The sequence below is a fragment of the Bubalus bubalis genome, chromosome 22, assembly GCF_019923935.1.
Source record: "Bubalus bubalis isolate 160015118507 breed Murrah chromosome 22, NDDB_SH_1, whole genome shotgun sequence".
In the NCBI taxonomy this organism is placed as follows: Eukaryota; Metazoa; Chordata; class Mammalia; order Artiodactyla; family Bovidae; genus Bubalus; species Bubalus bubalis.
The window spans coordinates 39690355-39717635 of NC_059178.1; the positions used below are offsets into that span (position 1 = coordinate 39690355).

Here is a 27281-nt window from a genome sequence, read left to right on the forward strand (position 1 = left end):
TTCTCTTTTTGATCAATTTTATGTCTTGAGATGCAAGAGACAAAAGGCTGAGCATAGATAAACCCTTTTTTTCCTGGTCGGCGAAAATCTGTTCATCATGCTGCCTTACTTGGAATTAAGTTCAACATGCTTAAAAGTTTAATGAGGTCATCACTGGGGGATAGTGTTTGTGTGTACTCGGTTTACTTGCATATTGTTCATAAAAAGAGATTTTCATTAAAGAAAACTTTTGAGATAATTCAGTTTAGTGATAGTGTAAGTTAATGAGACCACTTAATTGTGGTCTCACGATTGTATTTTTTTTTTAAAGCTTACAGATTGAGAGAATTACTCACTCTAAAAATATATTCTGAAAAAAAATGGCTCTTATTTTTCTGATATTTTAGGATACACGGGTTTTGTACAATTAGAGATTTCTATTATAACAAAGTAAGTAACTATTACTTTGGACTATTATAAAATAATAACAAAGTAAGGACTATTATAAAATAAATCTACTGCCTTATACTGAAATAAAATAATATACTGCCTTATACCTCTTTGTGTATGTGAATGTATACAAAGCACATGAGTAAACCAAAGAAGCATTTGCTGACTTGGGATGTCCCAAACTTTCATATGTCATATTCTTTAATTAGCAAGTTTTATAAAAAATTTCATAGCCAGAAAAATTTTTGTAGCATTTATTTATGCTGAATATGTGTGGCTCACTAACAACAGAGACAAAAACAAAACTTGAAATAAAATTATATATCTCTTAGAATCCCTGGGGCTTCCCTAGTGGCTCAGCCAGTAAAGAATCCACCTGCAATGTGGGAGACCTGGGTTCCATCCCTGGTTTGGGAAAATCCCCTGGAGAAGGAAACAGCTACCCACTCCATTCCATGGACTGTAGAGTCCATGAGGTCGCAAAGAGTCAGACACGACTGAGCGACTTTCACTTTCACTTTAGAATCCCTCAATTTCATTAAAAATCATGCGTGTATGCACAGGTATGTGTAGATAATTGGAAGTAAATGTAGAAAATCTTCATAGGGATTGCCTCTCACTAGTGGAATATGGATGTTATTCATTTTTATAATTTATTACATTTTCCATACCTCCTAAAAGTAAAGTTACTTTGATTATTTAAAGAGCTATTTAAGTGCCCAGCCATCTCTTGATTCATTTTTTTTTATTAAACTTGCTTCTTCATAAATACTTCTTCTAATACTTCATATAGAGCTAATTATTTTTACATTTATTATTTTGAAAAGGAAAAAATGATGGGTACTTAAGTGAGTTCTCCACAACAGAGCTCCTCTGTGCAGGGCCTGCCCAGGTGCAGTACAAATGGTTAAACATAAAGGGAGGATGTTCTTTTAAAATGCAAATATCATCTGGGTGAGCAACTGCCTGAGCTACAGTGAGATGCTGCAGATAGAGACACAAAGGCAGTCCATCTGAAAAACGCAAACACGCTGTGCAAGGAACAGAGCTGAGAAATCCTTTCTAAACCACCTTCTTCCTTCTCAGCACCTTGAAAACAGTTGACTGAATACCCGCCTGAACTGATGCTGACAAGCATACCTTTTTTCTTAAAGGTTCCTAAATGTCAGCAGGCCTCCGGCTCTCTGCTGGGAAAAAAATTCCACATTCACTGCAGAATGTAGATGTCTACTCCGCTGACAGCCATTTCATCTAAATACTCTTATTCTCCCTGCTTTATCTTACTTTAACCTCCCTGATGAAGTGTGAGTTTTTTGAATCCCTGTTTGTTGGTGAAATATCAAGAGGGAGACGGAACACTGCTACCATCTTCGATTTGCTCAAATAATCCTCTTGCAATCTCTGTTATGTGTTGTAGGCGGCAGTCCCCAATCTTTTTGGCACCAGAGACCAGGTTCATGGAAGACAGTGTTTCCACGGACTAGGGTTTGGGGGGAGGGGTAGTTTAGGGATGATTCAAGCACGTTATATTTATTGTGCACTTTATTTGTATTATTATTACATCAGCTCCACCCCAGATCATCAGGCGTTAGATCCTAGTGGTTAGGGACCCCTGTTGTAGGGGTAATGAAGTAGGTGACTTAGAGGTGAAGCAGGCAGTCACTCTGCTGCTGCTAAGTCACATCAGTCGTGTCCGACTCTGTGCGACCCCATAGACAGCAGCCCACCAGACTCCCCCGCCCCTGGGATTCTCCAGGCAAGAACACTGGAGTGGGTTGCCATTTCCTTCTCCAATGCATGAAAGTGAAAAGTGAAAATGAAGTCGCTCAGTCTTGTCCAACTCAGCGATCCCATGCGCTGCAGCCCACCAGGCTCCTCCATCCATGGAAGTTTCCAGGCAAGAGTACTGGAGTGGGTTGCCAGTGCCTTCTCCAGGCAGTCATTCTACTTTCCCTGTGTACTGTCATCTAGAGTTTTAGAATCGTGAAAGACAGCCCATGTGTCTGCCATCATTGGGTTATTATCTGACAGCCAGAGGTTAGATACACGACTGCCTCTTGAGATTAAATTCATTTCCCTGGGTATTTGGCCAAAGACTTCAAAACCTCTGCAGCAACGTGGATGGACCTGGGGATTGTCATACTGAGTCAAGTAAGTCAGACAGAGGAGAAATAGCATATGACATTTCTTCAATGTGGAATCTAAAAAGAAATGATTCAAATGAGCTTATTTACAAAACAGAAACAGACCCACAGAGAAGGAACTTATTACGGTTGTTGAGGGGAAGGATACAGGGCCAGGGAGGGGAAGGGATGGATAGGGAGTTTGGGATAGACATGTGCACACTGCTGTATGTAAAATGGATAACCAACAAGGAAGTACTGTATAGCAGGTGGAACTGCACTTGATGTTCTGTGGAAGCCTAGATGGAAAGGGAGTTTGGGGGAGAATGGATACACGTACATGTATGGCTGACTCCCTTCACTATTCACCTGAAACTATCACAACATTGTTAATCATCTATACTCCAATACAAAATAAAAAGCTTTTTAAAAAAAAAGACTTCAGGATGTATGGCAGCTGTGCTGTGCTTAGTCGCTCAGTTGTGTCCGACTCTTTGTAACCCCAGGGACTGTAGCCCTCCAGGCTGCTCTGTCCATGGGGATTCTCCAGGCAAGAATACTGGAGTGGGTTGCCCTGCCTCCTCCAAGGGATCTTCCCACCCCAGGGATCGAACTCTGGTCTCCTACATTGCAGGTGGATTCTTTACCAGCTGAGCCACCAGGGAAGCCTGATGTATGGCAGAAACCAACAACATTGTAAAGCAATGATAGCCCAATAAAAAAAAAAAGAAAGAAAGAAAGACTTCAAAACTTCACAGAAATGAAGTATCTGCACAGCAACAAGCAGATACAGCCAGTCTCAAAGGTAATTCCCTTGGGGACCAGAATCTCTGCTGGGATTCTGCCCTTCTGTGAGGGGGCTACACCAGATCAGATTGGCTAGACTGACCCAGTGCTACAGCCTGTTTATCCTCAGAGCTTGAAGCAGCAATCTATGCCCTTAATAGGAAATATGTGCAGACATCCAAAATCTTCCCGGTTCTCAGGCTGAAATATGTGTCAACAAGAACAAATCCTTGGAACAGAGAGGGTGCATGAGTATCCATCCCTGAGCACTAATTCTGACTCCAGCGTTAAGGCATCCAGAAAGGCCCATATCCACAGGCTCCTCCCTGACTCATCTAGTAGCCTTGTGTCTGAGGTGATTCTGAATTTAGCCCAAGGGCTAAACAATCCCAAATCCACTTTACTGTAGCTTCCTAAGCTACTTTAATGTTCTTAGACCAGTAACGAATAATCTGGTGAAATGATCTAATTAAGTTTATACTGCAAGTCGGTGTAGGAACACTTGGGAAAACACTGACCTTCATACTTGCAAGTTGTTCCCCCGTCAACTGAACGTACATTTAGTAAAGAGTATTATTCACCATTAAAGATGACGTGCTAAAGATGATGAAGAAATAAACAAGACTGTCCCTGCCCACAATTTGCACATATTCTTAGAGAGAAGAAAAATTATAGCAATTGTATATGGTAACAGGCTTCCCAGGTGGCTCAGTGGTAAAGAATCTGCCTGCCAATGCAAGAGACACAAGAGATTCAGGTTTGATCCATGGGTTGGGAAGATCCCCTGGAGAAGTGGCTACTCACTCCAGTATTCTTGCCTGGAAAATCTCATGGACAGATGAGCCTGGTGGGCTACAGTCCATGGGGTCGCAAAGAGTCAGACACGACTGAGTGACTAAGCACAGCATAGCACTATATAGCTGGTTGTGTTAGTTGGGTACCCATGCTAACTTTGTTGGACTTATGAACATGCTGTCAGAACAGAACTCACTTACATGTAGGGACTTACTGTGCTTCTTTCTCTTGTACTCAGTGGTACGAAATTGACTCCAGCATCCAAGCAACATACTGATGGTCTTCAGGGAGCCAGACGAAGGAGACAGAACTCTATTTTATCCCATGATGCTAATTTTAACCTCAAGTCACACGGTCAAACTAGAATTTGATAGCTAAAGTAGAATTAAATGAGAATTTAAAGTGAGAAAGGTATTATTTTCTCTTCCTAATCAAGGTTCATGTGAGGTTTTGCTATGCCGAGTGTCCACCAGGCTGCAGGGAGAAGAGAGGGGAAGATTGATGCCTTTCAATCAATGGCAGTTTGGGAGGCGGGCACCCTCAGATCAAGACTAGAAAGAACTGTGGTAGTTAGTTCCAGGTCCTCGGAAGTGGTCCTGGGTGACAGAAGCCGAGAGCGGTAGAGAAGGAGCTGCCTACCAGACAACTGGTTTCCGTCACTGCCTGTGAGATGCAGGCTGAGATGGAGACCCCTTCCTGGTAGAGAAGGAGCAGCAAACGCTGAAGCTCGCTTATAATCAAGATGTCATCCAAACGGCAACTTCCATTGAAGTCACAGATCCCAGTTAAGCTGTGAAATATGAGCCTGCCTGTAGGTCCTCTCACACGGCCTCTTTATCTGAGCAATATAATGATTGCCATCATTTTAGATAACCTGGGCCAAAGAAGAGAGTTTAGCGAGGAAAGTGAAGGATGGGGCTGGAGACAGAGGCCACTCCCACCAGCCGGGGTGCAGAGCTAGGCTCCTCTCCCTTCCTTTCCCAGCTCCACCGCCATCAGAAACCTCTGCTTTATTTGCTGTGATCTCCCTTCTCCCCATCTTTTCCTGCATCTGAACATGGGATTTCCTGAGCTTCAAATTTCTGCTCCTTCAAGCCACCTAGGACATGGAATAGTAACATCCAGCTTGAGGGCTGGTGAGAGGAAGAAAGTGGGAAAGGTGTGGGGGGAGGGACGCACAGTAGAGACAGAAAGGTGGGAAAGACTAGCTGAAGGGAGGTGATGGGTAAAGCATCTGGTCACTTTCATCCAGCAGGGCAGGGCCTCTTGAGCAAATTGCCGAGTTTGACCTGGAGCCTCTCTTTCTCTTCTCCTCTGTGAATTTTCTCTGAAGGCAAGATGATGAAAATCGTTCCGCTTTGTTAAAAAACACCAACAGACCGTATTCTGAACTATTTTCTCTATGTCATTGCTATGCAATACTATAAAGCCTGTGGATCAGGAACATCAGGGTGCCTCTGTGATAGCCTACGCCTGCATCTACCATCAGAGTGGATGCTGGTCTGAGGACTCTGCCCTCAACTCTAGTTTCCTTGGTTTTAGTAGAAATTGTGGTGACACAGTATTCCAGAAATTTACCAACTTGGGAAACGCAGAAGATTCTCTGTTTTCCCATTTCTGGGTTTTAAGTAAACCAAAAACAAAAGGCAATATTAGGAACCCAAAAGGCTACTCTGTTACTGCGTGCTAGAGCTCAGTCACTAAGTCGTGTCCAACTCTTTATGACCTCATGGACTGTAGCCCGCCAGGCTCCTCTGTCCATGGGATTTCCCAGGCAAGAATACTGGAGTGGGTTGTCATTTCCTTCTCCAGGGAACCTACCAACCCAGGGATGGACTCTGTGTCTCCTGAATTGGCAGGCAGGAGTCACCAGGGAAGCCCACTCTGTTACTAACCAGCTGCTTAATCTTGGACGCTCACTTTACCCTCTGGACCTCCCCATCTTCATCTGTAAAATGACTTTTGGCACAAATGTCTATTTTTCTAAACATTTATTATAGCAATTGAGAACCAAAATTCTGAGTTGAGTATTACAAGTCATTCTTAGTGGATGAAGGGATTTGTAAAACACCATATGTTCTAGATCTGCTCATTCTGTTTCTGTAATAAACATGTAAGTGTGAGTTACTTAGCTAAATAAAAGTGTGTTTTCTTATTGCAGATAAGTGAGATTTACAAGTCCCTGGATGAAACACTTGGGAAGTCTTTAAATGCCAGAATTGACTGCAGTTTCAAAGAAAAGAAGATAGATGGTTTTGGAAAGTTCATGCTGCTTCTTCATTGAATTTTAGGTGAGTCTGAGTCAAGGAATTTAAGATGGACTTTGAACTATTTCCCCTTAAAGTGTTTCTTTTCTTTGCGTGAGAAGAAAATGGGGTTCATTATGGCCAGCATTTTATACTTTTAGTGGGGTGCTGCATAGTGAAAGACTTCGTTTCTGTGCCTTTTGGTTACTTTTTTTTTTTATTAGCAGAAGCCATATGAACGACAAGGTGTGAGGTACAGAGATGACCTTGACATTTCTTCCTGGTTTCTATTAAGCAAACACAATAATGCTTCATTCTATTCTATAGGCCATCTATTTTTTAATATATAATAGTGTTTCACATCAGAGTAATGAGCCAAAATGAGATAAGACTAAGTTTTAATGATGTAAATGAGAAAAGAATTTGATGGTGGTAATGACAGTTTAATCATTACAAGTCCGAGTCTGAGATAAGGTTTACAATTCAGAGGCTGCTCAGAGGGAGATCTCATATTGCTTAAATTAAAGTAGGACATGGTTTAAGTTAGGTGTGGTCTTCAAACTTCCCATGTGCTCACATTAAACTTTGTTTTGCCTGGCCGTGAAATGGATGGATAAATATTTTTATACCACCACCATACATAATTACCCTTCCACGTTATAAGAGACGAGCTCATACAAATCGGTGCCTTACCATTAGTCTGCAAAACGTGTTGTCGGTTTTGCAGCAGAATGGAGGGAAAGAGAGGAATTGAGTGGTGTCTTATTGAGGAAATCGTGTGTGGCTTTTTCCACCTCTTCCTGAGTCCTGTTTTCAAAGTGTGGTTTTATTATAAAGAATGGGGATTTCCAGAACATCAGAATGTACGACTGTTGACTGTTCTGAATAAAACAATGCCACTGACAGAACACTGACCACTGTCTAAATCTAATCCAAAAAGACAGCAATACCTCCTTTATACATTTTATTAAACTTCAAAGAGAAGGCGGGTTATTGTCTCTTCATTTAAGGGCGTGTAAATTTGGTTTATTGAGGTCATATGTGGAACTAAAATGGTGATTTCATTTATTTACAAGATGTTTGTTGAATGCAGTTCCCAGGAGCTAAATTTAATGCCCTTAAAAAGTATCAGTAAATCAATTTGCCTAGTGTAACATTACTCTGGAGGAGAAAATGAAAATGGAAAACTTATTAACTTGCTTCACTCTCTACTTTGCATTGTTCCAGTCTATGCATGTTTTTAACTTCACATCCATTCCTTGCCCTACTCGTATTCTGCTGGTTCTTTGGGGGCTGACCCCCTAGAAGCGTTTTTCCAGCTTTCAGACCCATCCTTTGTTGCCTCTAGTTTTTTCCGATGACCTTGAACTGTGAGCTGCTGTGGGAGCCACAGGAGACTTGGGTTCAATCCCTGGCTTGGGAAGATCCCCTGGAGAAGGAAATGGCCACCCACTCCAGTTTTCTTGCCTGGGAACTCCCATAGAGAGAGGAGCCTGGTGGAGAGTTCATGGGGTTGCAAAGAGTCAGACATGACTAAGCAGCTGAGCGTACACATGACATCACTTCTTCTCTCTGCCCCTTGAGACCTCTGATGCTGATACCTGTGACAATCTGCTGCTACTAATTTCCAGGTTGATTTATTATCCTCAGTTTAGCTTCTCAATCTTTCCATCATCTGTGTGGCCACTTTCCTGGATTAAATTCAATTTATTTTAAATGTTTAGACTGTATTCTCTTTTCTCGATTAGATCCTAACTGACTTGTCAATGCTTAATTTCTTCCAAAATTATTGGAAGAAAAGTGAATAGGGATTACTTGCTTCTCTCAAGGAAAATAAATGATTCTCAGGAAAAAAAAATTTAAGTTAAATGTGAAACTCGATATTTTTATGCTGGAAAACATCAAGCCCAATAAATTTAAAGCCATATTGTATTTCATATATGGAATATACATATTCCATATTAGGCCTGGCGTGCTGCGATTCATGGGGTTGCAAAGAGTCAGACACGACTGAGCGACTGATCTGATCTGATCTGAAGCTATACAATATTGTAGTATTAATTTGTTGGTGTTAACAAAGCCTTTGTCAATATTTCCATTATGTATATCAAATTTATGGTAAGATTTTTTAATTCTCAGATATACCCCAGATATGCGTTTTACTTTACCAATATTCACATTTCACAAACTTCTCTACACCCAGTGTAAGAACTTCTTTTTAGAGTTCGGCCTCATTCCTGCATTCACCTTTGAATCTCGAGTTTCAGATTTCTTTTATTATGAATCTCATTACTGTCTTTCAGTAATATTTTTGCTACTTGAAGATCCCTTATGGTCTGAACATTTCCCATAATCCCATAATAAATACTGAATATATTGGAAAGCAAAGTGAGGAGGATTCCAATGTCTGTGCTTTTTTTTTTTTTTTTTTTTGGACAGATAAAACAATTTACCATTGTCCCAACAACCTCACTCACTCTAAAGGGCTTCCTGGATACTAAAGCAGGTTTTTACTTAATCATTTTGACACATCACTTGGTTATGTTAAATGTGAATGCCTCGCTCTTTTCATTTCCTTCTCATTTATGTAGACATTTTCCTTTTCAGTCTTTTCTCGTGATAACTGCTCCTCTATTTTAATGTATTTGGGTACACTCATAAGGACATGGTGTCCCTTCTACGGACAGATTTTCATCTATTCAACCAATGGCAATGTCAAACCCACAGTGTCTAAATGAGCATCCTTTCAGATAATATGAAATGAGGTCATGAGCAGAATGACTTGGATTCCTTCATAATCTAAAATTAGGAGACACAGGGATGAGTAGCTCTATGGTATGGTTTAACTTGCAGTGTATCGCTCGTATTCTCACATCTCCCTTAGTTTACTATGGCACTGAAAATTCTAGTCCTTCCTATTTCTCTCTAGTTTGTGGAAATGAGGCTTTATAAAGTTATATTTAAAAAAAGACTCAGGAAGAGAAATACATCCATTAATAATACATACTGCATCACACAGAAGTCTAATGAATTAGCAAGGAAGAAACTCCTGATGCAGTGATGTAAGCACTCAACTTCTGAGAGTTTGGTACACGTAAGTGGGTGGAGACTACTGAAATCATCTCACTAACTTCATAATACTGCCTAGTGGGTAAAGGGGAACACCCATCATAAAAGACAACTCAGGCTAAGCATATCTTAATGTCATATTGGAGGAGGAAGTAGGAGGAGCGGAAGTATCCGTCCTGATACTCATGGGCAACTTTATGAATAAAGATTTTAAATCACTGGTGCCTAAAGAGTTGAGGGAAGTGCTTTGATCAAGATGTAGTCTTAGTACTTCTGCTGAACCACAGAATAGGATGTTGGAAAAATCAAATGTTATCCATCTGTTAGCTGAAGTCACTTGTTATCCATCTTTGTGTTGCCAAGTCCAAGCTCTTACTGCATGCACGACAGGCCAATAAATCAAGAGACAAGTTATTGGGGTGAAGAGTAATGCTTTATTCAGGAAGCCAGCAGACTGAGAAGATGGTGGACCCATGTCTCAAAGAATCATCTTTCCTGAATTAGAATTCAGGCCTCTTTTATACTAAAAGGGGAGGGAGTAAAGTCAAACATTTCCTCCTGGTCAGCCAGATGTGTTAATTTCTTCCTTCCTGCAGTCATTCAGAGGTGGGCCTGGTCAGGATTGTTTCCTGTGAACTAAACAAAGATATTTTAGCTTACCAATCATTACCTGCAAGGCAGGGTAATGGTCATCCCAGAGATTGACCATTATATGTAATTTAAGCTTATAGGCAACGTCTCTTTAGTGCTTAACTTGTAATAGGATACAGAGGTTCTTCCCTGTTTGCATCCCTGAAGACAAGCACAGTGCTTGGCACACTGCAGATAATTTTTAAATAAACTGGTGAATATGGACAAAGGCACAAAGCAGTATTGGCTAATGCTTACTGAGTTCCTACTTTATACCAAACACTGTTTTATATGCACATATACTTCATGTTTAAACAACCCTATGCCTGGGATTTCTTTGGAAGGAATGATGCTAAAGCTGAAACTCCAGTACTTTGGCCACCTCATGCGAAGATTTGACTCACTGGAAAAGACTCTGATGCTGGGAGGGACTGGGGGCAGGAGGAGAAGGGGACGACAGAGGATGAGATGGCTGGATGGCATCACTGACTTGATGGACGTGAGTCTGAGTGAACTCTGGGAATTGGTGATGGACAGGGAGGCCTGGCATGCTGCGATTCGTGGGGTCGCAAAGAGTCGGACACGACTGAGCGACTGAACTAAACTGATGATAGAAGTGCATGCGTGCATGCTAAGTCACTTCAGTCTTGTCCAACTCTTTGCGACCCTATGGACTGTAGCCCGCCAGGCTCCTCTGTCCATGGGATTCTCCAGGCAAGAATACTGGAGTGCGTTGCCACGCCCTCCTTCAAGGGATTCTTGCCAACCCAGGGATAAAATCCACGTCTCTTAAGTCTTCTGCACTGGCAAGCAGATTCTTTACCACTAGCGCCACCTGGGAAGCCCTCATTTTTTTTTAAATATGAGGAAACTAGGGCCCAGAAGTGTTAAATAACCTGCCCGAGGTTCAGTAAATTGGGGTTAAGATTCAAACCCAGGCAGTATGACTTGGAGCCTAAGCACTTAATTATTATGCTGCACTGTCTCTCGTGTAATATAGTCATCAAGTAACTCTAAAACACAGAATCCACATCGTTTATTATTTTAAAATGTATGTCATTCTAGAATAAACCTGTATTAAGAAATCTTACTCAAATCGTGAACAGCCTCACTTTGAACACAAATTCCTTTTTCAGTATTCCTAATCTCCTTTCCTTTTAAACCATGACTGCCTAAACTGACTTCCTAATTGACATTCAGATCTCATCATTTCTATTCTTTAATGGTTTGTTCTGAAATTAATATTTTAAAAACCCTATTGCTCTTTCATGCTATTTGCTTAATTGAAGAATGTATAATCTTGAGCAGCAAGTTACCTAAGCTCTCTGAGCCTCAGATTCCCCACCTGAAAAGATATATCTAATTTGTTGTGAAGACTTGAAAATTATATTCATAAAACAATAAAGTATTTCCTGGTACATGACAGGTACCCAGCAGAACAGCAGCTGTTCACCCATTTCAATCTCAAAGCCACTGTTGGCTGCCCCATCCACTGAGAACAAAATCTTCCTGTGTTCCTTAGCGTGCCATCATAGAGGCACAGTGGGGCTTCCCAGGTGGCTCAGTGGTAAAGAATCCGCCTACCAATGCAGGAGTTGCAGGAGTCATAGGTTCAATCCCTGGGTCAGGAAGATCCCCTGGAGGAGGGCATGGCAATCCACTCCAGGATTCTTGCCTGGAGAATCCCATGGACAGAGGAGCCTGGCGGGCTACAGTCCATGGGATCACAGAAGAGTCAGACACGACTTAGTGACTGAACACAGAGGCGCAACAGACCCCTTGAGTCTCTGCACCTCCCTTTGTTCCTCATCAGTTGACCTTTGCTAATATGGGAATGATCTGCCTTCTCTAAGCCATGCTCTTTGTTTTATTCACTTATTTGTTTGGCTGTGTCAAGTCTTAGTTGCAGCATGAAGCATGCAGCATACAGGATCTTTCCTTGTGGTGTACAGTCTCTATAAATGTGGTGCGCAGGCTCCAGAGTGTGTGTGTGTGTGTGTGCGTGTGAAGAAGGGGGGCTCAGTAGTTGTGGTGGACGGGCTTAGTTGCTCCTTGGCATATGTGATCTTAGTTGCCCGATCAGGGATTGAACCACATCCCCTGCATCACAAGACAATTTCTTAACCACTGGACCACCAGGGAAGTCCCAAAGCCATGGTCTTCATGCCTTCACTTTTGCTTACGATGGTTCTTCTGTCTAGATGTTCCTCGCATCCACACCCCTCTCCAAATCCTCCTTATCCATAAGCACATATGCACTCTTCAGAGACTTGGAATATCCTAGTTATCTTTCAAGATCCACCACCTCTGTTGCTGTTAAACATGTTCCCTGAAGTCAATGATGAACTCCTCCTGGCTCAACTGCTATCAGTCCTGTCTCTGAATTCAGGTAACCCTTTGGGCCATATCTAAGAGATAAGTGCCTATTACAGACATAAGAAAGAAAAGCCATCTCATTCAATCCCTCATAGTCTGGTGTGATTTCTCTTGTTATCTTTGAAACGTTCATGAGGGGCAAGTGCCAAGGTTTTTGGTTAATCTTTGAATCTTCTTTGTCAAGTTCAGAGTAGTCTTTCTGGTTTTGAATGAAGTATGAAGGGTCACATTTTGAGATGTTTGGGTTTTTTGTGTGGTGAAGAGTCTAATACTACATCCAGCCATTATAACAAAAGGAACGCTCCATCAGGGAAAAGGGGACCTTGCAGGGAGGATCTGTTCCATTCTGTGTTGTTTGTTGTTGTTTAGTTGCTCAGTCGTGTCCGACTCTTTTGTGACTCTGGACTGTAACCCGCCAGGCTCCTCTGTCCATGGGATTTCCCAGGCAAGAATACTGGAGTGGGTTGCCATTTCCTTCTCCAGGCGATCTTCCTGACCCAGGGATGGAACCCACGTCTCCTGCGTTGGCAGGCAGATTCTTCACCACTGAGTCACCAGGGAAGCCAGTGCCATTCTATGCCGAGCACCAAAACAGATGCTCCACAAATATTATCTTATTTAATTTTCATAACAACCTTTCAATTTGGCTATTATCTCCCTCTTTATTTAGATAAAAACTAGGATCCCAAGAGTTAAGATAAATTGCTAATGTCATATTTCTGGTAAGTAACAGAACAAGAATGTTGTCATATCTTTCGACTGCAGCAAACTGCCTTTGTAAAAGAGCTTTCCAATTTAATCCTATAAGAGGAATATATTTGTAACACAACATGAGAGTTTTCTATTTAAAATATTTCCTGAGAGTAAGCTATTTATAAGTCCACACATTTTTTTTCCATAGCAAGTAAGTTTATGTTTAGGTCGATGCTAAAATTAGCACTATTTCTGTTCAACTAGAGTTTAAAAGATATAGCACCTTGTGGTTCTGAAATCTATTTATGCAAAAACATCATTTATTGATGTGAGCATAAGCTTGGAAATGATGTCTAAAGCTGTAGACTGATAGAATTCTGGAGCTAAGTGGTATCCAGAATCAACACTAGACCTGGGGACTTTTTAAGGCAAGGATTTCTCTTTTTTTCTCCTTAATAACACTTATGAAATGAATATTTATAACTAATTATGAAACGGTTTGTTTTGGATGTGAAATAAAAAATTTCCCTAGACACAGTGACGCTGTTAGCACTTCTTAAGAGAGTACATAAACTTGTTCTGGATTTTTTAAATCACATGATTCAAATACCATGTAAAAGAATAAGAACTGATATAAAATAAAACTCTAAGTTTTCAAAAAGAGAAAGACAATTATCTCATGATTATCACTTGTATGTGGAATCCGAAAAACTGATACAAGTGAACTTATCTATAAAACAGAAATAGACTCAGACATAGAAAACAAATTCATGGTTACTAAAGGTGGGATAAATTAGGAGTTGGGATTAACAGATACATGCTACTATAGATAAAATAGGTAAACAATGAGGACCTACTGTGTAGCACAGGGAACTGTATTCAATGTCTTATAATAACCTATAAAATTAAAAAAAATTTTTTTGCTCAGTCATGTCAGACTCTTTGTGTCCCCATGGACTGTAGCCCTCCAGGCTCCTCTGTCCATGGAATTCTCCAGGCAAGAATACTGGAGTGGGTAGCCATTCCCTTCTCTAGGAGATCTTCCTCACCCAGGGATGGAACTCAGGTCTGCTGCATTGCGGCAGATTCTTTACAGTCTGAGCCACTAGAATAACTTACAATGGAAAAAGAATTTGGAAAAGGTGTATAGGTATTCAGACTTCCCAGGTGGCTCAGTGGTAACGAACCCACCTGCCAGTAAAGAAAGATGCAGGAAATGTGGGTTCAATCCCTGGGTAGGGATTTCCAGTATAAGAATACTGAAAAATTCCATGGACAGAGGAGTCTGTCAGGCTACAGCCCACTGGGTCAGAAAGAGTTGGATTCAACTGACACTGCATGGTTGTATATGTATTCGGATACATGTATACGTAGCTAAATCACTTTGCTGTATACCTGAAACTAATACAACATTGTAAACCAGCTATACTCAATTTTTTTTTAAGAAAAGCAACCTTCTGACTTCATTTTAAATGCAAAAATCAGTATCCAGAGACGTATTCTTTTCTTTTGTGAAAAATCCTAATGATTCTTGTGCCCCTTTTATACCTATAATGATCATTCATTTGTTTTTAAGTACATATTACACACCTCTTATGTGTTGCAAAGAGTTGGACACGACTGAAGTAGCTTAGCACATACTGTAAAACAGTGCAATCATAAATACTTTATATATGAAAACAACAGAATACATGCCTGTGCCTTTGGTTTACCACTGTTGTATGGATAACAACATTTCGGAAGTGAAAAAGAAGTTGGTAAAAATATGAGCATATATGCTGTGTCGATCTTTGAGTAAGATAAATACCTTAGAAAAAATAATAATTCTGTTCGCTTTCCCAGATTATGTCCCTCCCTGTTGGGTGATCTTTTCTTGGTTTATTTCTTCTCTGTTTCCCCAGAAGATTGCAGAATGCTATTATCTTTACATAAGTATGGTTTGAGGAATTGTGATCATCACAAGAATGGATGAAACAGTATTTTCCTATCAAAATCTAAGGGTTACGATGTTTATGAAAGTTAATAATAATGTACTTTAATGTGAGTATATGAGTGGTTGTTTATTATTTTAGCTTGTATTTTAACCATCAATTGATTTTTTATAACTTTCAAAACCTGACTTTTAAATCTGTACAGAGTTTATTTTAGCAAAATCTGAAACTGTGAACCTGAAATTCATCATCAAAGCAGATGAATAAGGTAGTTCTTTATTCTGTCAATTCCTAACAATTCTGTAACTGTGAGCTAGAAATTTTACTGTTTATGTACAAACACTTGCCATAATCTTCCAATTCTACATGCATAGATAAGTAACGTGGCTGTCTTTTTCTAAGAACATGTTTTTATTATATCATTCCTTCCTAATATATAACAACAGCTCCTAGTCTCCCATGGTTTCCCTCCTGACATTGAATTTCTTCCCAGGGTAGTAGTATCCACAAAAGGAACATCTGGAGAGAGAAAAAAAATCTTATCACTATCCATTTTAGACTATGTTCTTTTTCTTTATATCAAAGTATATTTTTTACAATGTGTTAATTTCTGCTGTTCAGCAAAGTGACTCAATTGCACACATATATCCATTCTTTTTTATATTCTTTCCCTTTATGATTTACCCCAGGATCCTGAGTATTGTTCCCTGCACTATACTGTAGGACCTTGTTGTTTATCCATTGTATATGTGATAGCTTGCATCTACTAACCACAGATTCCCAGTCCGTCCCTCCCCCACCGGCCTTCCCTCTTGGCACCCACAAGTCTTTCTCTACATCTGTGAGTCTGTTTCTGTTTTATAATAGGATCATTTGTGCCATATTTTAGATTCCACATATAAGTGATATCATATGCTGTTTGCAGATAAGACTTCATCCTCACTGTTTATCCATAGCAAATGAGCCTCTTACGATCTCAGTTCAGTAGACTCCCTAGTTTGGCCCCCTCCCCCAACTCATATGCCTCCTACACAGCCAACAGTGCCACCTTGAGTAATGCCAAGCATGCCACCACCTCAATCCCTGCCACATTCCCCAGCACTTTGAATTGTCTCTTGGCATGAAGCATTTGCAGGTTTCCCAGGTGGCTCAGTTGGTAAAAAATCCACCTACAATACGGGAGACCTGGGTTTGATCCCTGGGTTGGGAAGATCCCCTGGAGGACGGCATGGCAACCCTCTCCAGTATTCCCTTGCCTGGAGAATCCCCATAGACAATGGAGCCTGGTGGGATACAGTCAGTGGGGTCGCAAAGAGTTGGACACAACTGAGCAACTAAGCACAGCACATGAAGCAGTTGTAGATATTGGGCACAATGATTAAATAACCCAATGTAGAAACGGTCTTGTTTGCTCCTGGCATCTCCCTTCCTACAGTACAAGGAGTGAAAGGGCCTGAGAAGCAGGGTTTATAAATCCCAGTCCTAAACTGAGTTCTTTTTTTTTTTTTTTAATTTTATTTTATTTTTAAACTTTACATAATTGTATTAGTTTTGCCAAATATCATAATGAATCCGCCACAGGTATACATGTGTTCCCCATCCTGAACCCTCCTCCCTCCTCCTTCCCCATAAAACTGAGTTCTTAACAGGAATTTCTCCTTCCAATGAAAAGGACTTCTCTGAGATTTTCCATATCGTCCTGCTCAAGGCTGTGTTGTGCAGTGCTGTCCCCTGTAAGCAAAAAGGCTTTTCAGGAAAAGAGTATTGACCGACTTTCTGAAAGATGGTAAAGGCTCTCCCCATGTTTTGTCTTACCTAATAACAAAGGTAATCGTCCAGCTCAGCTCATGAATGCCTGCTCATTAAAATATGAAAATCCCTTTCTTACTTACATGTAGAATTCATGAAGCATGAATACTAACTGCCCTGAGCTGCGGTTGCCTGGAAACCAGTGGAGGTGTGTCCAAAAGTCTGAAGAGCATGAATGAATAACTGAACCATTGACATCAGTTTCAGTTGGGTGATCCACACCTTAATTCTGTACAGGCATTTCCACTGGGCTGATGGAACAATAGCTTTCTCAGAAGTAGCTCCTTAAATCTTGTAAATGAGAATTAACATTTAACATAAGGTTCCTCTCTGTGGTCTGACAGGGGTTCAGAGGCTGACCATAGAGGAAAAGAGACTGGATCTTTGATGTAGTTTTACAGAGTATAAGAATTAAATGTCTACTAGGACTCATACTGCCATGCAGCTTTTTCCCAAATACTTATGATCGTGTTTGATCAGTCGTGGGGGGAGTTATTTCAGCATTTATTTCATTCTTTGATAGCATTACCTTTTGTTCAAGCTGAATTGTTAAGGATTCTGAAACATTTCTCCCCCTTTTGAAAGGCCGTTGTTTTAAAAAGCAACGTAGAAGCAAAGGAAACACAGGTCATGTAAGAGGACTTTTAACTGGTTGGTGAAATTAACCTATAAAATAAAATATGCCAGATACATTTTGAAGGAAACACCACCAAGAACTCGAAGGGCATCCACATAACAGCATTCTGTTCTAACTGGGCAGCTTGATTGTATGCCTGGGGACCCAAAATCCTAGGATAAAACACTGTCCCCTGTTATTTTACTCAGTGAAAGGGAAAGGGGGCAATGCATTTCTATGAAGACAGTGATGACTATACAATTGCATTGAAAGCAAAATTAACATGAATTTTTAAGGGGAAAAATAAACCATCAAAGAAGTGCCAGCACTGGAAAGTGATTCTGCTGTCAGATCCCACTCTCATGTTCTGTCATTATTTCACCTCCCTGTGTCCATCAAGAGGGAAATTTGAAGTGTACCAGGAAAGATACGTACTTCAGTGCTTGGAAAGAAGGATGATCTCTTTTTTACTTAAATAGGAAGAATCTGCCTGCAAGGCAGGAGACCTGGGTTGGATCCCTGGGTCAGGAAGATCCCCTGGAGAAGGAAATGGCTACCCACTCCAGTGTTCTTGCCTGGAGAATCCCACGGACAGAGAAACCTGACGGTTATATAGTCCATGGGGTCGCAAGGAGTCAGACAAGACTTAGTATCTAAACCACCAGGAAAAAATACTAGTAATAACAAAGCCATTTGTGTGGACTCTGTCTTAAATGTAGACAAGTTAGAAAATTTTCTACCTCTGTTTCTTTAAGAGGCGTACAAAGACCTGCCCACCTGACGCTGTAGCAGGGGTTCTCAGCCAGGGGCGTGGGGGTGTGGACGGCTATTAGCACCTAGTGAGTAGAATCCAGGGTGTAGCTAAACATCCTACAATGCTTAAAACAGTCTCCTAAAGGAAAGAACTTATCTACCCCCAAATGTTAATAGTGTCAAGACTGACAAATCCCACTCTAAATATTAAGAGCCACTTTGAACTGTGTACCGGGCTTCACATGAGGTACTTTTCATATGTTACCTATTTAATACTCACCACTATTCTGTTTGCTAGGTATTAGTATCTTCCTCATTTTTAGATGGTGAAACTGAGCCTCAGAAGGTTGAGTATCTTGCTCAAGGCCATGCAGTCAGCAAGGAGTGGACCCTAAATTCAAAGTAAGTGAGACTCCAAAGACCTGATGCTCTCAGGACACTGTGCTCCCCTGTTCAAAAAGACCTACCTCAGCTGCCTTTTGGAGAAGGCAATGGCACCCCACTCTAGTACTCTTGCCTAGAAAATCCCATGGGCAGAGGAGCCTGGTAGGCTGCAGTCCATGGGGTCGCTAAGAGTCGGACACGACTGAAGCGACTTAGCAGCAGCAGCAGCTGCTGCCTTTGTGCTCCTTGAAACTGTGTGTCTACAGGGTCTCTGTTATAACACACGTGTGTCATCTGGGCAGGCTGATCATGGCTGTCTGTCCATCCCCAGAGTCTAGAGTGAATCGATCGGGTACTAGGGATGTGAACTGGAAAAGAGGAGATGATGTTGTTAAAAGGGGAGAGACAAAAGGCTCTGGAGAAATTTCATTTTTCAAAGTATCTTTGGAAGATAACTTTGGAGGGGAAGATGGGATCCCGGGCAGAACTTGGCATATAGCAAAGGCCAAATGTGCGCCATAGATCAGAGGGTATGAAATAGCGTCTGAGGAAGCAAGCATGTCATTCTAAAGGAGACGACAGGCTGGCTGTCATCTGTTGTCGAAGCTCCCTGGCCTCCCCCTCAGTGAGTCTGAGCTACTGGAAGAGGAAGGGCAGCCGTTAACGGCCAGGGTCGGGCAGCACCTACCGCCCGCTCCCCGCACCCCCCTCCTCCCCGCCCCAAACCTCCCTCCCCGGGAAATGTCAATAATTGCTAGTCAGGAAGCAAACAACTTACTTGAGCCAACACTCAGCGTAAAAATGACCCCATCATCTACAGCATGTGAAAAGAACGTGACCTGACTCATAGTTCCGTCCACCTGCTCCTTCACCCCACCTGGCATCCCTTCTAGGGACAGCTGGCTGAGTCCGGCCCTCTTCCAGTTCTTGGGCCTTGACTCACCGATCACTCAGCCTGTGTCCCATCCACACAGCATCGCTTACCGTTTTCCTCACCCACCAAGTTTTTCACTTCTCCCTCTGAGTCTCTTTTTTGGGTGAAGAGACCTTTCCCAGAAACTCCCTTTTTTAGTTTCCTAGGGCTGTTCTAACAAGTGACTGCCAACTAGCTAGCTGAAGACAACAGAAACTTATTCACTCGTAGCTCTGGAGGAGAGAAGTCTGATGCCAAGGTGCTGGCAGAGCCAGGCTCCCTCGGGTCTCTAGGGAAGAATCCTGCTGGGCCTCTTCCTAACTTCTGGTGGCTCCTGCAATCATTGGCATTCCTTGGCTTGTAGCCGTGGGACTGCAATGTCTACCTCCGTCTTTAAATGGCCTTCTTCATGTGTGTGGCTCTCTCTCCATCCTTTTCCTCTGTTTAAGAGGATACCGGTTGTAGGATGTAGGGCCCGCCCACTCCAGTAGGACCTCATCTTAGTCTTCAACTCATTACATCTGAGAAGATTCTATTTCCAAATAAGGTCACATTCTGTTTCTGGGGAAATGTGATATTTTGAGGGACATTACTTTTATAAGTCAGAGTTCTGAACCAACAAGATATAAAAGAGATTTATTATAAGGAATTGGCTGACACAATTATGGAGGCTAAGTCCTCTAATCTATAGTCCAAATGCCTGAGAACCAGGAGAGACAATGGAATAAGTTTTGTGTCTCAGCTTGAAGACCATCAACAAGAGAGAGAAGATCCTCTTGCCTTCTATTTAGGCCTCAACAGGTTGCATGAGACTCACCCACAGTGAGAAGGGCAATCTGCTTCACTAAATCTACCAACTCAAGAGTTAAACTCATCTGGAATCACTCTTCTGCAAGAATAATGTTGAGTGAAAAAAGCTGAGCACTTCACAGCCTAGTCAAGTTGACACATGAAATCACTCATCACACTACTCAGTTCACTACTGAGGGTCATACCTCAGGGATATTGTGGGTTCAGTTCAGACCACCACTGTAAAGCAAATAGCCCAATAAAGTGAGTCATGTGAAATTTTTGGTTTCCCAGTACATAATAAAAGTTATGTTTCTACGTACTGTAGTCTAAGTGTGTAATAGCATGATACCTTTAAAACCCATGTACAAACCTTAACTTAAAAGTATCACTTCTCCATTTCTAAACAATACCAGCCATCCTCTGAGCCTTCAGCAAGTCATAGTATTAAGGTCCAAGATCACATCACACATCACCCATAGCAAACATAATGATAATGAAAAAGTTAGAAGTATTGCAGGAATTACCAAAATGTGATACAGAGACACAAAGTGAGCAAATGCTGTTGGGAAAACAATGGCATTTCTAGACTTGCTTGATGCAAGGTTGCCACAAATTGAGCAATTTATAAAAGATACAATAGAATGAGGTATGCCTATACATGGCTTCCAAGGTAGCTCAGGGGTAAAGAATCCGCCTGCCAATGCAGGAGACGCTGAAGATGTGGGTTCGATCCCTGGGTCAGGAAGATGCCTGAAGAGGAAATGGCAGCAACCCACTCCAGTGTTCTTGCCTAGAAAATGCCATGGAAGAAGGAGCCTGCCAGGCTGAAGTCCTTGGGGTCACAAAGAGTCAGACACAGATTAGCTACTGACTATGCACACATGTGCCTATACACTCCTCCCCACCCTCAGCAGATTTACCTTCATATTTTACTGGCATCCCTGGCCAGGGGGTTGCAATAGCAGTGATGGACTTAGACATTCTTTGAGACCTACAGAGTAGCCACGGACAACTATCCTGCCCACAAAGAAAAATAGAAGAATGGCTATAGGTAGGTAAACAACAAATCTGTTACCTTTTCATAGATTTTGTGAAACAGATCCATCCGTATTAGTTTATGCCTTGTAGTTGCAAGGGACAAAAGAATCTCTTCAGGCTAGCTTGACACACGGGGGGTCAGACTTCAGAAAGGGTAGATTCAAAGATTATGCTCAGCACCTTGTCTCTTTCCCCTTTTTTCAGCTGTTTTCCTCCGGTGTTGGATTAATAGTTAAGGAGGCTCTACCCAACCAGTGATGAAGAAAGCCACTGGCACCTCCCAGCATATGTAATCTGCCCAGCCATAGTCACAGAGAAAAAACTGGACGCTGTTTCTCACATGACTTTGATTGGCTCTGCTTAGGTCACATCAGTATTCCTACTAAACTTCTTATTTATTTATAGCCAGGAAAAATCCCTCCGTTTGACCTCAGGCAGCCACTTCTTAGATGACCACTGGAGCTAGTTACTCGGAAACTGAGCCCCTTCCACAATCAGAAAGTAAGGCATCCAGCTCTCCAAACTCCACACCCCACCCTTTTAGCTCTTTTTCTCTGATCTCCACATTTGCATTTCTCTGTGTTCATTGCAGGGTCTTTTGGTCCTAGTTCTTTTTTTTTTCTTTTAAGTAATTCTTTTAACTAAATTAATTTTTAATTGAGTAATTGCTTTAGAGTATTGCATTGGTATCTACCAAACATCAACATGAATCAGCCATAGGTTTTCCCATGTCCCCTCCCTAGTTCTTTCATCCCAACAAAAAGTCTCCTGGTGTCTTTACTTCTCTACTTTCTTGCCCAGATTCCATGGTCCAGCCCTTGTACCAGTTGCTCTCGGGTGTACTTTCAACACCATTGCACAGTCTTATCTCCCATCATATCCACTAGACAAAGCAGGGCCATGGATGAGCCCACTCCCCTGGCTGATCCAGGCTTTCCCTTGCTTGTTGAGCTTTGTTGCAAATCACACAACTGACCATGCTGGTGTTGTTCTAGACTCACGATCACCGCTTCACATGTGCTTGCGGCCATCCCTGACTATCCTAGTACTTTTACAGACAGTTTACTCTCCTACCCTCCAAAAGGACTAGTTCATTTTTCTTCACTTGCATCAAACCTTTTCTTTATTCTTCATTGGTAGCCAGCAAACTTGCTTCTTAGAAGCAAGAAAATAGAAGCTATTAGGTTGAAACTTCCTCTTTCTCTTCCCAAACTTGCGAGCATCCCTCCACCTGCACCTTCAGTTCCTTCTTCCCTCACATCATGTGGACGTTTCTCTCCACGTGTCCTCTGAACCTCATCCCCTTTTACTATCTTCAGGACTGAGTACATTAAATCAGTCATTTTCTGTCCCTTACCATCAGTCTCTGACTTTAGGGGGCCACTCTCCTCAGCCTGTAAATATTTTCTGCAATCTCCTATATTTGAAATACTCTGTTGACTGTGTTTGTTTCCATTGCTACCCTACTTCTGCTCCCCAACAAATCTAACTTTCTCCCAAAAAAAATTGTTTGGAGCGTCTGACTTCACTTCCTCATCCTCACCTTCCCATGAAAAGGGTCTTATTAAGATCATTCTTATCTTCATATTCCAAAGCTAATGAATGCTTCTTCCATTATCATCTGAACCTCTAGGAAGCTTTCAATTCAAAGACCACTGCTTCTTTCCTGGAAAACTCCCCTGTTTTAGCCTCCATTGAAAGCTACTCACAGGTTTCCCTCTACCTCCCTGACCCCTCTGTCTAGGGGAGGAAGCTTGGGCTACTTCTCCAGGTATGATCTCCTTTCACCAGAGCTTTTAAAACATTGCTTTGTACCTACAACTGCCACCTGTACATTTCCATCCATTCCTTTTCTTCAGAGCTCCAGGTATATATAGACACAACATTCCTGACATCACTGCTTTACAGTCTCAGAGGCACCTCAAATTCAACACTTTCCTGCACACATGCCTTGCCCCACTCTGCTTGCTCTCCACATGCTCCTGCATCTTAGTGAATGGCACCTCCTTCTATTTTATTTTAAACATTAAAAACATTTTTGGGGGGTATAGCCGATTAACAATGTTGTGATAGTTTCAGGCGAACAGTGCAGGGACTCAGCCATACATATACATGAATCCATTCTCCCCAAACCCCCTCCCATCCAGGCTGGCACGTAACACTAAGCAGAGTTCCATGTGCTATATAATAAGTTTTTGTTGCTCATCCATCCTCCTTTTATTTTAGAATGTGGGGAGTTCTCCTCTACACCCTATTCTCACTCGTCCTCCCACATTCAATCTATGAAAGGCTCCTATCAGTTCTGCCTCCAGAACATATTTCCAATGTGTCCAAGTCTCAGTGTCTCCACTGTCTGCGTTTTAGTCCAGAGTCACCAGTCAGCCCCCAGACTGCATTCACCTCATCCACTCTTGCCCCTCTCCTATCCCTTCTCCACACCAAAGCCAGGGTTTCTTTTAAAAATTAAAATTGTATTACTTTACTCTCATGTTTTGAGTCCTCCCAAAGCTTCCCACTGCACTGAGGATAAATTATGGAAGCCCCTAATATGTCCCACAAAGCCCCAGTCCCTTACCAACCTTTTCATGCCCTGACCTTCTGCCCCTTCTGTGGAGAGCTCCAGCCACACTGGTCTCACTGTATTTGTGGAACACATCAGGTTCTGACTGCCTTGGGGACCTCATCTTGCTCTTCTCTTTGCCAGAAAGGCCTCCTCCTCATTCTCCACGGGCTTTGTCTCAAATGTTCTTTTCTCAGAGAGGTCTGAGGTAACCCCAGATCACTGCAGAGAGGCCATTCTTTCCTCTTACCCCGTTCCAAGCTTGGCTGTGGTCTTAATCCCCGTGGGACTCACTGTGAAACTGAGAACCATTCTCAGAGCTTTCCTGAAGTCCTGATGATAACAGGGAGATAAGCCAGATATTAGAGTGAATTATCAGCACAATTATACCTTAGACCATAGTCACATCCATCAAAAGAGGTCCTATCTTGCCTCCATCCTCCTGGGTCATCACCATATATTAGAACCTGCGTCCCCTTCAGGTAGGAGTTTCCTTTGACCTCGACCTTGTTCCCGGAGCCCAGAACTCCAACACTTTTTCTTTCTGGATTTAGTCTTCAAACCCTTCCCCATTCCAGAAATAACACATCATTTTCTAGTTCTACCACCTATAATGAACACAGAATTTTTGAGTGACTTAGTTTCTCTTATCTTTACCATTATCTTCTAGGCCAGGCAATATGTAACCAAATACTTAGTTGCTCAGTTATGTCCGACTCTTTGCAACCCCAGGGATGGTAGCCTGCTAGGCTCCTCTGTTCATGGGATTCTCCAGGCAAGAATACTGGAGTGAGTTGCCATTCCCCTCTCCAGAGGATCTTATTGACCCAGGGATTGAACCCGGGTCTCCTACACTGCAAGCAGATTCTTTACTGTCTGAGCGACCAAAGAAGCCCATGTATAACCAACAGGCCCAGAAAAAGTCATCAAGTCTGTATGTGGAATATGGCTATATAGTTTAAAAAGTAACAGTCCATTTTAAAAAATCAGACTGTCCATTGTATAACTGAATCACTTTGCTGTACTCAGAAATGAATACAACATTGTAAATCAACTATACTTCAGTAAAGTAAATTTTTAAAAATCAAGCTGTGTATTTACATAGAGAGAGACACAAACAGGGAAATCTAAAAACATTAATTGTGGTTGGTGTGACTGTAAGTGATTAGTAAATGTTTTTGCTTACTTTTATTTTTTAAATTGTTCTACAGTGTTTACCAAAGATAACATAAAGCCTGAAATAGATAAAGCAAATGTGTTTGTGTTTAATGCTTTGGATATTATTGCCCATGACATTGTGCATGGGCAAGCTGAACCCTCCTATACTGTCACACTTGTAGCAATAATATCCAAAGGAGCTAATATGTAAATTCGGGTTTCTCTCTGCATGATGTGTGTGTTTAGAAGCCTATAAACACATCATTGTGTCTTCAGTGCGATGTCAAAGGTCTTTACATGTATAACAAATACTAGTGACTAGTATCCTCCCAAAACACTTTCCTCTCTGACGAACGGTGTAGGATGCTAGTGCCCTTCTGCTTCGTGTTACTTATATGCCATAATTTTGATATTAAATCAGGAGGTCCTTCCTAAAGTCTCACCTGGCAAAGGCAGACTGTGTTGCCTTCAGTAATAAAGGGAGAACACCTGCTCACCATTATTTACACGCAGATATCGTTTCAAACGCATAAGTGCCTCCCTCGCAGGCTTTTATGCCACTTCCCTTCCTGTGCATTGTTCGCCTTCGTATAATGAATGGTTTCTCCAGTTTCTCCATTTCACGTGTCACTCTGAGGCTGTAAAGGGAATGCAGTGACCTGATGAACTGACCAGTGTGGGGTGTGGGCTGAGGATAACCCCTCCCAGATGGGCTCCAGTGACCCCCTGGGTATCACATGCATACACCTCTGAACTGTCAGATGGATGGCCCCTGCCAATGCGGCATTCGCCACCACAGCCACCCAGAAGGGCCCAAAGCACCTGCTATCTTTATGTTATGGGTCAATTTATACAAAATGTGTTTAACAAGCCAATGAACCTTTTCCATCATTCCATTCATAGAGTTCATTCGAGTCTGTATATAGAATGGGACTTCCCTGTAGCTCAGATGGTACAAAATCTCCCTGCAATGCAGGAGACCCTGGTTCTATCTCTGGGTTGGGAAGAGCCTCTGGAGAAGGGAATGGCTACCCACTCCTGTATTCTTGGCTGGAGAATCCCATGAGCCTGGCGGGCTACAGTCCATGGGGTCGCAAAGAGTCAGGTTCAATTGGACGACTAAGACTAAATATAGAATGAAATTTCAAATATTAGTTTGCTACTCATCTCAATTATTTCAATTTTCTCAATAATGGTGTTTCTCTCATATCCTTTTTCTCTCACTCCCTAAGTAATTTCACTATGTTCCCTTGAATCACATTTGCTTCTCTTTTTATCTTTCCCCCCAAATCACCTTTATATCCTTTTCCAGCTGTTTCTATGTTTTCCTGAAATAATTTATTCTCTATAGTTTTGCCTTAATGCCCTATTCCCCTCCACAACTTGCTTCATTTTCTCATCCCTTTCACTATCATTGTGGTTGTCATCAATAATTAACTTTTCCTCAATGTCACAGGTACTGGACATTCCATTTGCCTCTTGGTTTCTCCATCTCTTTACCTGTGATATATAGACACACGCTACTTGAGAGACACTTCCAGTCCACCCTCCCTCTTCACCTTGCCATTGTCACTTAATTACTTGTCCTTTCCCAGGGACACCTGACAAAGGGAGAGAGAAACTCAATAGCTTTTATCACTCCTGCATCTAATCTCAGTCACTGAAAATACGCATCAGGCATCCCTCTACACACCTTTATTTTCTAACCTTTTATTTTATATTGGAGTATAACCTACTAACAATGCTGTGATAATTTCAGGTGGACAGTAAAGGGATTCAGCCATACATATGCGTGTGTGCATGCTAAATCACTTTAGTCGTGTCCAGCTCTGTGCAACCCTATTGCACTGTAGCCCGCCAGACTCCTCTGTCCATGGGATTCTCCAGGCAAGAATACTGGAGTGGGTTTCCATACCCTCTTCCAGTGGATCTTCCTGACCCAGGGATCAAACTCACGTCCCCCGCGTCTCGTGCAGTGGCAGGCAGGTTCTTTACCAGTAGTGCCACCTGGGAAGCTCCAGCCATACATATACATGTGTCCCTTCTCCCCTAAGCTCCCCTCCTACCCAGGCTGTCACATAACATTGAGCAGAGTTGTTTGTGCTATGCAGTAGGTCTTTGGTGGCTATCTCTTTTAAATATAGCAGCGTGTATATGTCGATCCCAAACTCCCTATCTCT

At 41.9% G+C, this 27281-nt stretch overlaps 1 protein-coding gene and 1 long non-coding RNA gene across 34 annotated transcripts in view; one reads left to right on the plus strand and one right to left on the minus strand.

The window, feature by feature from the left end:
* DTNA (dystrobrevin alpha) overlaps positions 1-27281 on the plus strand; it is a 454458-nt gene that overhangs the window by 204160 nt on the left and 223017 nt on the right. For 29 of the 30 annotated variants that reach the window (XM_025273381.3, XM_025273382.3, XM_044934684.2 and 26 more), the window contains one exon: positions 6295-6424. The gene's annotated coding sequence lies outside the window, so the exon portion shown is untranslated. Of the gene's footprint in view, positions 1-6294; positions 6425-18579; positions 18659-27281 lie in introns of all 30 variants that reach the window. The other variant, XM_044934685.2, reaches the window with a different exon arrangement.
* On the minus strand, positions 15460-19917 carry LOC123331229. Of its 4 annotated transcripts, none has more exons than XR_006547769.2 (4): positions 19779-19917; positions 18537-18647; positions 17417-17553; positions 15460-15597 (listed from the first exon to the last, which is right to left on the minus strand). It is a non-coding gene; the product is annotated as an uncharacterized LOC123331229 (long non-coding RNA). The 4 variants fall into 4 exon arrangements; XR_006547768.2 differs by lacking the exon at positions 19779-19917 and adding an exon at positions 19625-19762; XR_006547770.2 differs by lacking the exon at positions 19779-19917 and adding an exon at positions 19419-19554.